Genomic DNA, 9,728 nt, shown 5'->3' with positions numbered 1-9,728 from the left:
CAGTCGAAAAATCATTCCAATCTATGGTCAAAGGTTGATTGAGAGGAAGTTTCAGACTCTTCGCACATCTAAAATTGACCGAGTTATATAATCTTATGACAATGGTGATGATGTGATATGTATCAAGTAATTCGTAATGGGTTAGCTAAAATGTGGAAACAGAATAAAATGTTATTGCAAGTTATGTTGTTCTGCACTTCTTAAGTCTCATGTGAATGGTGTTCCAACTGGTAAAACCCGACGGAACACCATTCACATTAGACTTGAGAAGTCCAGAACATCAAAACTGACAATTACATTTTCTTCTGTTCCCACAATTTAACAAACCCATTACGACTTACTTGATACAAATCACATCTTCAGCGTTGACATCAGATTATATAACTCAATCAACTTTAGATGTGCGAAGAGCCTAAAACTTCCTCTCCATCAACTTTTGATCATTGATGCGACTGATTTTTCTACTGTTTATCGATCAAGATTATATGAATCACAAAATAACTCCATCTCATTGCCTCCGATAAATCAGGAAACTTTCCATCGACATATCTCCATCTCAACGAACAGTACTTTGCTTGTTCGCCCATCTTCCTCCTTTCCTGCATTGAATGATTTAAGTTATAGAAAAAACAAATAAGCCAATAGTAAGATAAGTGAGTCTACTAAAACAGCAAAGACAATAACACCATAATCACACGATAATAAACCCATAAATCCGCAGCAATAATACTCTCTTAAACGATACAATAACACAATAATACAACCATAATAATACCACAATAACCCAACAATAACACCAACATCAATCGTTAATAAAAATGACACGAGAATACCGCAATGATAATACCAGTTAACACTATAAATCATTACCCCACAATAACACCAATAGGAAGGACAGTGACACCATAATCACACGATAATAAAACTCTCTTCATTAGTACAATAACACAACAATAAAACCATAACAATACAGCAATAACCCCATAATAACACTAACATCCTTCGTTAAAAAAATAACACCGGAATACTGCAGAGATAATACCGAAAGGACAATAACACCATAATAACACAACGATAAAACCTTAAAGCCGCAGCAAAAAAGTCTCTGCACAGCACAACACAACCCTAAATCATATAAATATCATAATCACCACACAATAACCCTGAACATTCCTTATTAACAAAAATTACACGAGAATACTGCCAATATCTGGATTGTTAGACACAAGCACACAAACAAATTCCAATAAAACTAAATTCCAAATAAAAAATAAAACTTATTAAACCTACGATATACCTAAGATCTGGATTGCAAAAAAACTCGCACAGCTCAACAAACTACATAATGGAGAAGCAGAGAGGATTTGTACAGATCCGGTACAAGAAGCTAAACTCACACAGATCTGGCAGCGGTTGTCGTTCTCGTCGTCGGCAGCTCCAAACCCTAAAGTGCGAAACTAAATCTCGTTATAACCGGGAAAGGGCCTTATGCTTTAAATTTTCGTCAAAAATGAATATCGGGTCGGGTCGGAATACATGAAAAAACTTATTTTTAAACTGTAAAGCCACGTGGAATCGCATTCCACGTGGCAAATTTTTATTCGGTACCGCATGTAAGGCTTCATGCGGTGCACGTACCGAATAAAAATTCCATTCCAGAGTCAGTTATTGTGACAAAAGCTTTTTGCATGATTCCCCATTCCAAATAGTTTCGGGGAGGTTGATGGGCTTTCAAAGGCTAATATGAAAGAATGATGCCCATATCATTTGTGAATAGTTCATGTGCAGCCCACTAAATATCTTATATTTAAGTTATGTATTAATTGAGTCGAATATGAATGATTTTCTTTAGTTCTTATGAAGTGTCATCCATAAAATTTATTATTTGACATGAACTTCGACATATTTTTCTGAAAAAGTTACTGTAGATTCAAATTGCAAATTATCAGAAGTCCAATTTTAACAAATTTATGGTTAAACTGACATTCTAAACAAGACAATTCTGATCCAAACCGAGTCCAATTAAGCCCGAATCGAACTACTAAATCATATTTGGAGGCTTTGTGTTGTTAGTTGAAGGGTCAAATGAACTCCAATTTGATATACATATAGTACGATCGAGCGTCTCGATGAGAGAAATCAAATGTGTATGGACTCTCTTAATTAATTATGAGGTGATTAATGCTCTCAAATTATTTAAAAAAGCTCACATATGATAAAAAAGAATCAACGCAGGTTGTTTGATCGGGTGATTATGAGTGTTATTCGTCAAATGATTAAAATGTATCTTCTCTGGAGCTTAATTCCAATGACTTTTTTAACTGAAAGTCTGACGATAACTTCCGACTTCCATAGCCACCAAACGCTATCAATCATCGTCGATCGTTTTCTACTAGCAACAGTTGATGAACTCTGTTTAATAACGAAGTTCTCTATTAAGTAACAATGTATCATATATGTTAGCAACAAAGTAAACTTTATGAGCTTGTTGTCAGTATCATGTTGAATAACGAGAGATTCTGTTGAGTAACAAAGAACTGTTGATTGACGAATTATCCCAAATGCTGTAAAATGACATACCTTGAGCACAGTGTATTAAAGGCCGACAATAAGTCTCAGTAGCAACTGCTCCAGAGCAAAATATCAGATTATATAAAACTAGATTAGCCAAAAGTTTTACTCAGAAGGATAGTGTTGACTATAAAGAGACATTTTCTCCCATCTCAAAAAGGAACTTTAAGAATTATTAAGATATTAGTAGTTTATTATGATTTAGAGTTACATCGAATAGTTGTAGATATATCGAAGGGAATTTTAGTTGAATGAAAAAAATACATGGCTTGTAAACTTGAGAAGTCAATATACAGATTTAAATTAGCCGCCCGACGATGTTATTATAAGTTCATCAATACTATCACTTTTTTAGATTTAAACAGAATATTGTTGATCGATGTATACATCTATAGATCAGTGAGAGCAAGTTTATATTTTTGTTATTATAGATTGATGATATCTTGCTTACAATTTATTATCTTGGTTTACAACCAAGAAATAATTTCTCCCAAATTACTTTGAAATAAAAGATATAAGAGGGAGATCCTATGTGATATGAATTGAAATATTCTTTGACAGATCACAGTGATTATTCATATTATCTTATAAGCCATATATTACAAAAATCTTAGGAGATTTAAGATGGAAAAATGCTATGCAAGTACTGTTTCAATATAAAAGAGAGATAAATTTAGCCTTATCAATGCCCAAATAAAAGAATTGGAACACAAACAAATGGAATAAATTTCTTATGCATTCATTGTTAAGAGTTTGATGTATGCTCAAACTTATACTAGATCATGTATTAGTTTTCTTTTTGGAATATTGGGTGAATATCAAAACAATCTTGAAATTGATTACTAGAAAGCTGCGAAAGGAAGTTATGAGATATCTATAAGCAACAAAATAACACATGCTCATTCATAGGAGACCTATTCACAATGAAGTAATAGGATATTCATATTTAAATTTTGATGATTGTATGGATACTAGAAAACTCATATTTGGTTATTTGTTTCTTTTAGCTAGAGGATCAATCTCTTGGAAGTGTTTGAAGTAGTCCATCATTATTGCATCCACCATAAAAACACATTTTGTAATATTTTTTGAGGCAACCATTCATAGGTTATGACCAATGAATTTTATTTCAAGTTTTAGAGTAGTTAACAGTATTGCCAACCTGCTAAAAATTTATTATGATAATGTTTCAGTCATTTTCTTCTCCAAGAACTACAAGTATTCAAATTGAGCTAAACATATGGGATTAGAACACTTTTTTGTTAAAGAAGAACTTCGAAATTAGTGTCACCAAAGCCTTAATTTTATGGTTGTGGATCCATTAACTAAAACATTATCACCAATGACATTTAATGAATATGTCAAAATAATAGATATCACTAAAAATTATTAATAATTTTTTATTTTACCTTATGCTATTTATGTATTTGACTCTCCGATCTCATTTAATATTATTTTTTTATATTAATGTGTCATATTTTATTCTACTAAAATGTATATACATAAAAGAATAATATGAATGTCAACAGGATTTGTTATTACTAAAGATATTATTGTTGTACCATTATGTTTATATTTCAATATAGATTATATTAAACATGAAAATAATATTACTATACATGGAAGGAAATATATATTACTATTGATATATAGCCACCATGATTCCAATTAATATTTTTTGCTTAAAAATAAATATATGATTTGCCCAAATTAAGAAAGTGTTTAACTCACACTACATTTAGTGTTAGTTAAATTAAAAAAAAAATATTATATGAACTAAAAGGGAGTGTAATATAAATAATATTTAAGATATTATAATTGAAGCAGAATTTAAGAGTTTATATATAATTATCTAAAATAATTTAATTATTTTGAGCCAAAACATGTCGGACATGAGCTGACCGACTTTCTTAACAAACAAATTGAGCACAAACTATTTAGCCAGTCGAACAACATGCTTTCAGACAACTCTACTGCAAACACATTGAAGCACAATGTCATCATTGCAGTCCTCATGCACTTCTAAAATTCATTATGCACTCTCACTACAAAGGAGTAATAAATGTCCTATTAAGGGTTGAATATAACAATTCATTAGTTTCTAATTGACAGTTTAATTTATATCCACATATTCTTTTAGCATTTGACATATTACTACATAACAAAATTTAGTCGTAAGTTTCCTTTCTTTGATTCTTTTTCATTTTTTTTTAAAGAAGTTTATATTTTACGAATCTGTTTGATTTTTATGTTCATATGGTATTTTGACGCATATATAAGGTCATTAAATAAACTCATTAGAAGAGACATAAATAGATAATATCTTCCTAAGCAAAATTTTTGAGCTTAATATAATTATCAAACAAATGCATCATATCACGTTGATTTTATAATAATAATAAATGTGAGATAAATTTGAAAATTGAAATATAGAGAATTTTTATTTATTTAAAGAGTAAAATTTATTGTTATTATATATTTATTTAGCCTCAATTAATATGCTTTGGGTGTTTGGTCTAGTGGTATGATTCTCGCTTCGGGTGCGAGAGGTCGCGAGTTCGATTCTCGCAACACCCCGTTTTTTGCTAAAAATTTTAATTATTATAATAATTAGTTGAGTATTTTTAATTTGGGTAATTACAACAAAATTCAAAATTACGTATGCTAAAATTTTAATTATTATATACTTAATTATTATAGGTGTCTAATTAATATTATAAAATACAGATAATATTAATGCAAATAGGAATAAGTTCTAACTTTGCCTTAGAAGCGTCCTACTCACTGACCAATTTTAATAATTCATTAATTACTTATCTCATTCTTAACTTTCCTAAACTAATAGTAATAAAATTTCAATCATAACAAATTTTTATTTATTCTAAACTTTTAGATTTTGTCTTGCTAATTGCTAAATTGATTTAATATTTAAATAAAAATCATTATATAAATTTTAAATTTATTCACCACAATTAAAATCACTAATTAAATTTATTTTGCATTATGAAGGTCCAAATCACAAATGAAGGAAAAATTATTACATACGGACACCACATGCATCTTTGCATGCGGTGTCCGATCTACACTGTAGATCACAGTGATCTAAGGTGAGGATGTATTTCGGTGGGTCTCACTTTAAATTTTTTTTATTTTTTTTTAAACAAAAAAAAATTGATTGCATTCTTACCCTAAATCACCATGATCGATGTCCGTATGCAATAATTTTTCCAAATGAAGAGCGACAAGCATTCATGAGTCCAGCTAGCTTAAGGCAGTCAAAAACAAAGGGGCGAAGAGGAACAGGTGAACCTGAGGGAAGCTAGAAAAAGTTTAAGTAAATTTTATTTACCATTAGTGGTACATTATGGGAATATACCTGTGACTTATTTATAAGCAATGACAATGGCATATTTGTAAATAACTCAAGGTTAAACAAGTCATTTTACAAGCTATTATAAATAATATGCTTTGAAGTCGAGAATTCCTAGCACAAGCTAAGGAGGACAGCTTCGAGAAGGAAGAGTTAGAGCTTCGAACTCTAGGAGATTGTTGATCTCAGAGAAAGGCAAGTTTCTTTCTAAAGACCATCAATTAATCAAAAGATCAGATGACCAAAGACTGCTTAGGCCGACCATAAACAACTAGTTAAAGGTTTAACATCCAAACAATCTCACAAGTAATCATGCGAAGCTCTCGCAAAAGCTCCCCCCAAGACCTCCAAAAATCATCAAGGAATAATAATCAGGGCGGTCGGCTATAATATGGTCGACCGACTACCACATTCAAAGTCAACCGGCTTCCTAAAGTGAAGGCTGAAATAACCGACCAACATAAGGACCTGTCAAGCAGAAAGTTCAAGCAGACCACCAAAAACCATAATACTCTGTACAACCCCTCTAAAAGGAGGGGTGAAATATATAATTTTACATTTTGACCCTCTATCTCTTATAAATATAGGATCCATAGCATCTAATAGGGGCTCCTGGTCCTCTGGCTTTTGGCTCTTCTCTCTAGACACATACTCTCCAGGAGAACTCTCTTCCCTTCTCTCTTGTAACCTCTACCTTGTAATACCCTACGAGGCACGTATGTACATGCTCTCTCCTTCTCTCTCCCTTTATCATTCTCTTTCTACATCTACTTCACGATTACAACCACCCTGATCTCTGGGCATGCATCAAATAACAAATATGAATTCAACATGCCTAAAATTAAATTACTCAATCAAATATATAATTATGCATGACACTACTTGACTTATTATCATAATTGCATCCAAATGAAAGCTCAGCGAAATTCTTTGTTACACTAAAATACTTCTATTTTTAATTCATTTTGTCCAATTAATAAAACATTTTGTACCATGCCATCACAAAATATGAAAAACCTTATTTTCTTAAAATAAGAATAATTGCCAAACATAAATTTCTCTTTAGTATCTTACTTTTGAGAAAATAGCAAAAAAGTCCAAAAAAGAAAAACAAAATTTAAGCATGATGTAAGAATTTTTTTGTCAAAATTATTATTAATATCAGCTTAACGTAATCCGGATGTTAACCAGCCACCCAAACAAGAGATTCCAGTTAATGACGCGCATTCTTGAAGCTGACTAAGGGATTAAGAAAATAAATAAATTTGGGATTAGTATTTTATTTAAAAATAAATTAATATTTATTAAAAAGGACTTTATTGTCGCAATCTCTCGAATTGTAATCATATTTAAAATTATTATAATAATTAATAATAAAACTAAAAGCTAACCTTAGTTAGATCATCATAGTACAAGTTAAAATGTGATAGTTTGTGTGAAATGTGTAATATTAAGAGTTTCGAGGGTTATGTATATAAATTCTGTAAAAAGAGAGATGTTAAAATAGTCACCTAACACTTTCGAGGGGTCATTTTAATCTTATTTCATAAAATATAAATTTAAACCCCTATTTAAGATGCACATTTTCTGTCCAGACAACTGACGTATCTCTACGTGCGGTGCAGGTTATTCCCGCTGGTTATTTCTGAGTTATTTCCGGATTATGAAAAATAATCCAGAAATAACCTGAAAATAACTCAGGAATATCCTGCGCCGCACGTAGAGCTACGTCAGGAGTCCGCACAGAAAAATTTTCGTTATTTAAGAACATGCAAACAACTTTAACTCAACCTAACCTTAGTTAGATCATCATAGGGGTGTAAACGAACCGAACACGAACGAACAAAGCTTGTGTTCGTGTTCGGTTCGTTTAAAATTTAGTTTGTTTGAAATAAGCTCGTGTTCGTTTCTTAACGAACAAGCCGAACACGAACCGAACACGAGCTGTTCGCGAACGACGAGCCAGTTTACATCCCTAATATTAACATATAAAAATAATATTATATATTAATTATATAACTTATATTATATAAATATACAATATCTATATTAGTATATTACTACTATAGTATATTAATATATTATTATTATTATTTTATTATATATTATAATTTATAAAATTTAATGTTTTAAAATATAATAATTTTTTTATATATAATTATTTTATATTATTTTATATTTCAAACAATAACGATTCGAACACGAACGAACGCATCACTGTTCGTGTTTGGTTCGTTTAACTAACTGAACAAAAAAAATTTGTTCGCGTTTGTCTCGTTTACTTATCGAACGAATCGAACACGAACTCATTGACGAACCGAACACGAACTGTTCGCGAACAACGAGCTTTTTTGACAGTCCTAGATCATCATAGAGATAAGAATAATATTAAACCCCAGATTCGCTCAATTTTCTCTTTTGCAGCAAATCAGATTTCTCTTCTAATCACAATCATCACTCCAATCATCATTGCATGCCCAACCAAGCCAATCTAACGAGTCATCGTGGCCATCTCGGGTATGTACCAATGACTATTTTGGTTTTTTTTTCAAAAGGCACAAATCTTATTCTCCGTGCTCTAGCTATTAATTACACCCACTATATGAGGGAATGAAGAATCACCCACTTGTTTGTAGTTATGACACATTAGTTATAGCACCCATACTTTAATCTTGCCATCATACGACCCATTAGTTGAGACGTAGGGATTACCTCCTTCTATCTTGTTGTAGAGGTTATCTCGTCAACATTAGTACCAGATCAACATAGATTCAATGAAAGGAAAGTATGAGTTAAATTTTGTTATAAATTTAATGAATGGGGATTAGTTGAATATCATATTATTGAAAGCATGAAGATTGGTATGAACCCATGAGTAATTAACTCAAGTGGATACAAATATTTTATTCTAGTATCTTATAAAATATTTTTCAACATTATATTTGCTAAGCATTTGTCATGATTTTGAGTGATCATCATTTGTCTCTAGTGAGGATATTCTAATGCATTTTTTTCACAATACATAAATTACCAGATATCACGTAATATTTCGACGTATAACAGATTTGATTTCATGAAAAATGAACATCAACAAATTGTAATGAAAATATAATCAAAATAATCAAAGTTAGTTGAAAGAAAGTGTTCCTTTGAGTAGAAATGACTAGCAAAATCTACAACAATACAAAACAATCATAGAATTAGTGAAAACTTTCATTCAGCTAATCTATGACTACTGTTATGATGCTCCAGAATGAGAAAAGAAAGGCATGTAGGATAGACGTCATGGCCTATGCCTTAGATGTTGGGTGACTCTCATATCTACTCCATAAGATCAATCAATCTAACGTGACAAAAAAAATTGTCATCGGACGTGAGGTTCGTATGAGACAAATATCCAGATGGCATATGCTCATGAAATTGACTGCACAAATGCTTTGAGGGCATCAAAATTCTGCATTGAGAAACATTTTATGATCAAAATGAGCAAACACAAGAAAAAATAAAAATATGCAGTAAAATGTGTGCAAATTTAGCCTAAATTATCTCGATCGTCGTCAAGATCGGCCAAATGTCTTTCATTCGCAAAATGTATTGCATGAGTGTGTCCATAATGTCAAAAGTGCTTAGAAAGAAGACTATATTACCATGTACATGCTCGCGAGATGTTTACGTAAAATTCAAAGTAGTGATACAAAATCGAAACAATCTAAAACACACGAGGAGATGATTTCACATACACACATATAGCTGAGAGATGGTTAGTTAATTTTATTTGATCCGAGGA

The 9,728-nt window shown here is 31.2% G+C and overlaps 1 non-coding gene across 1 annotated transcript; it reads left to right on the top strand.

Annotated features, from left to right (window-relative positions):
- The first annotated feature begins 5,076 nt into the window (after window positions 1-5,076).
- On the top strand, window positions 5,077-5,148 carry TRNAP-CGG. The gene has a single exon. It is a non-coding gene; the product is annotated as a tRNA-Pro (tRNA).
- The last annotated feature ends 4,580 nt before the right edge of the window (window positions 5,149-9,728 follow it).

The sequence above is a fragment of the Phalaenopsis equestris genome, unplaced genomic scaffold (genome assembly GCF_001263595.1).
Source record: "Phalaenopsis equestris unplaced genomic scaffold, ASM126359v1 Scaffold000297, whole genome shotgun sequence".
Taxonomy (NCBI): domain Eukaryota; kingdom Viridiplantae; phylum Streptophyta; class Magnoliopsida; order Asparagales; family Orchidaceae; genus Phalaenopsis; species Phalaenopsis equestris.
This window is presented reverse-complemented; position numbering and strand designations above follow the sequence as displayed.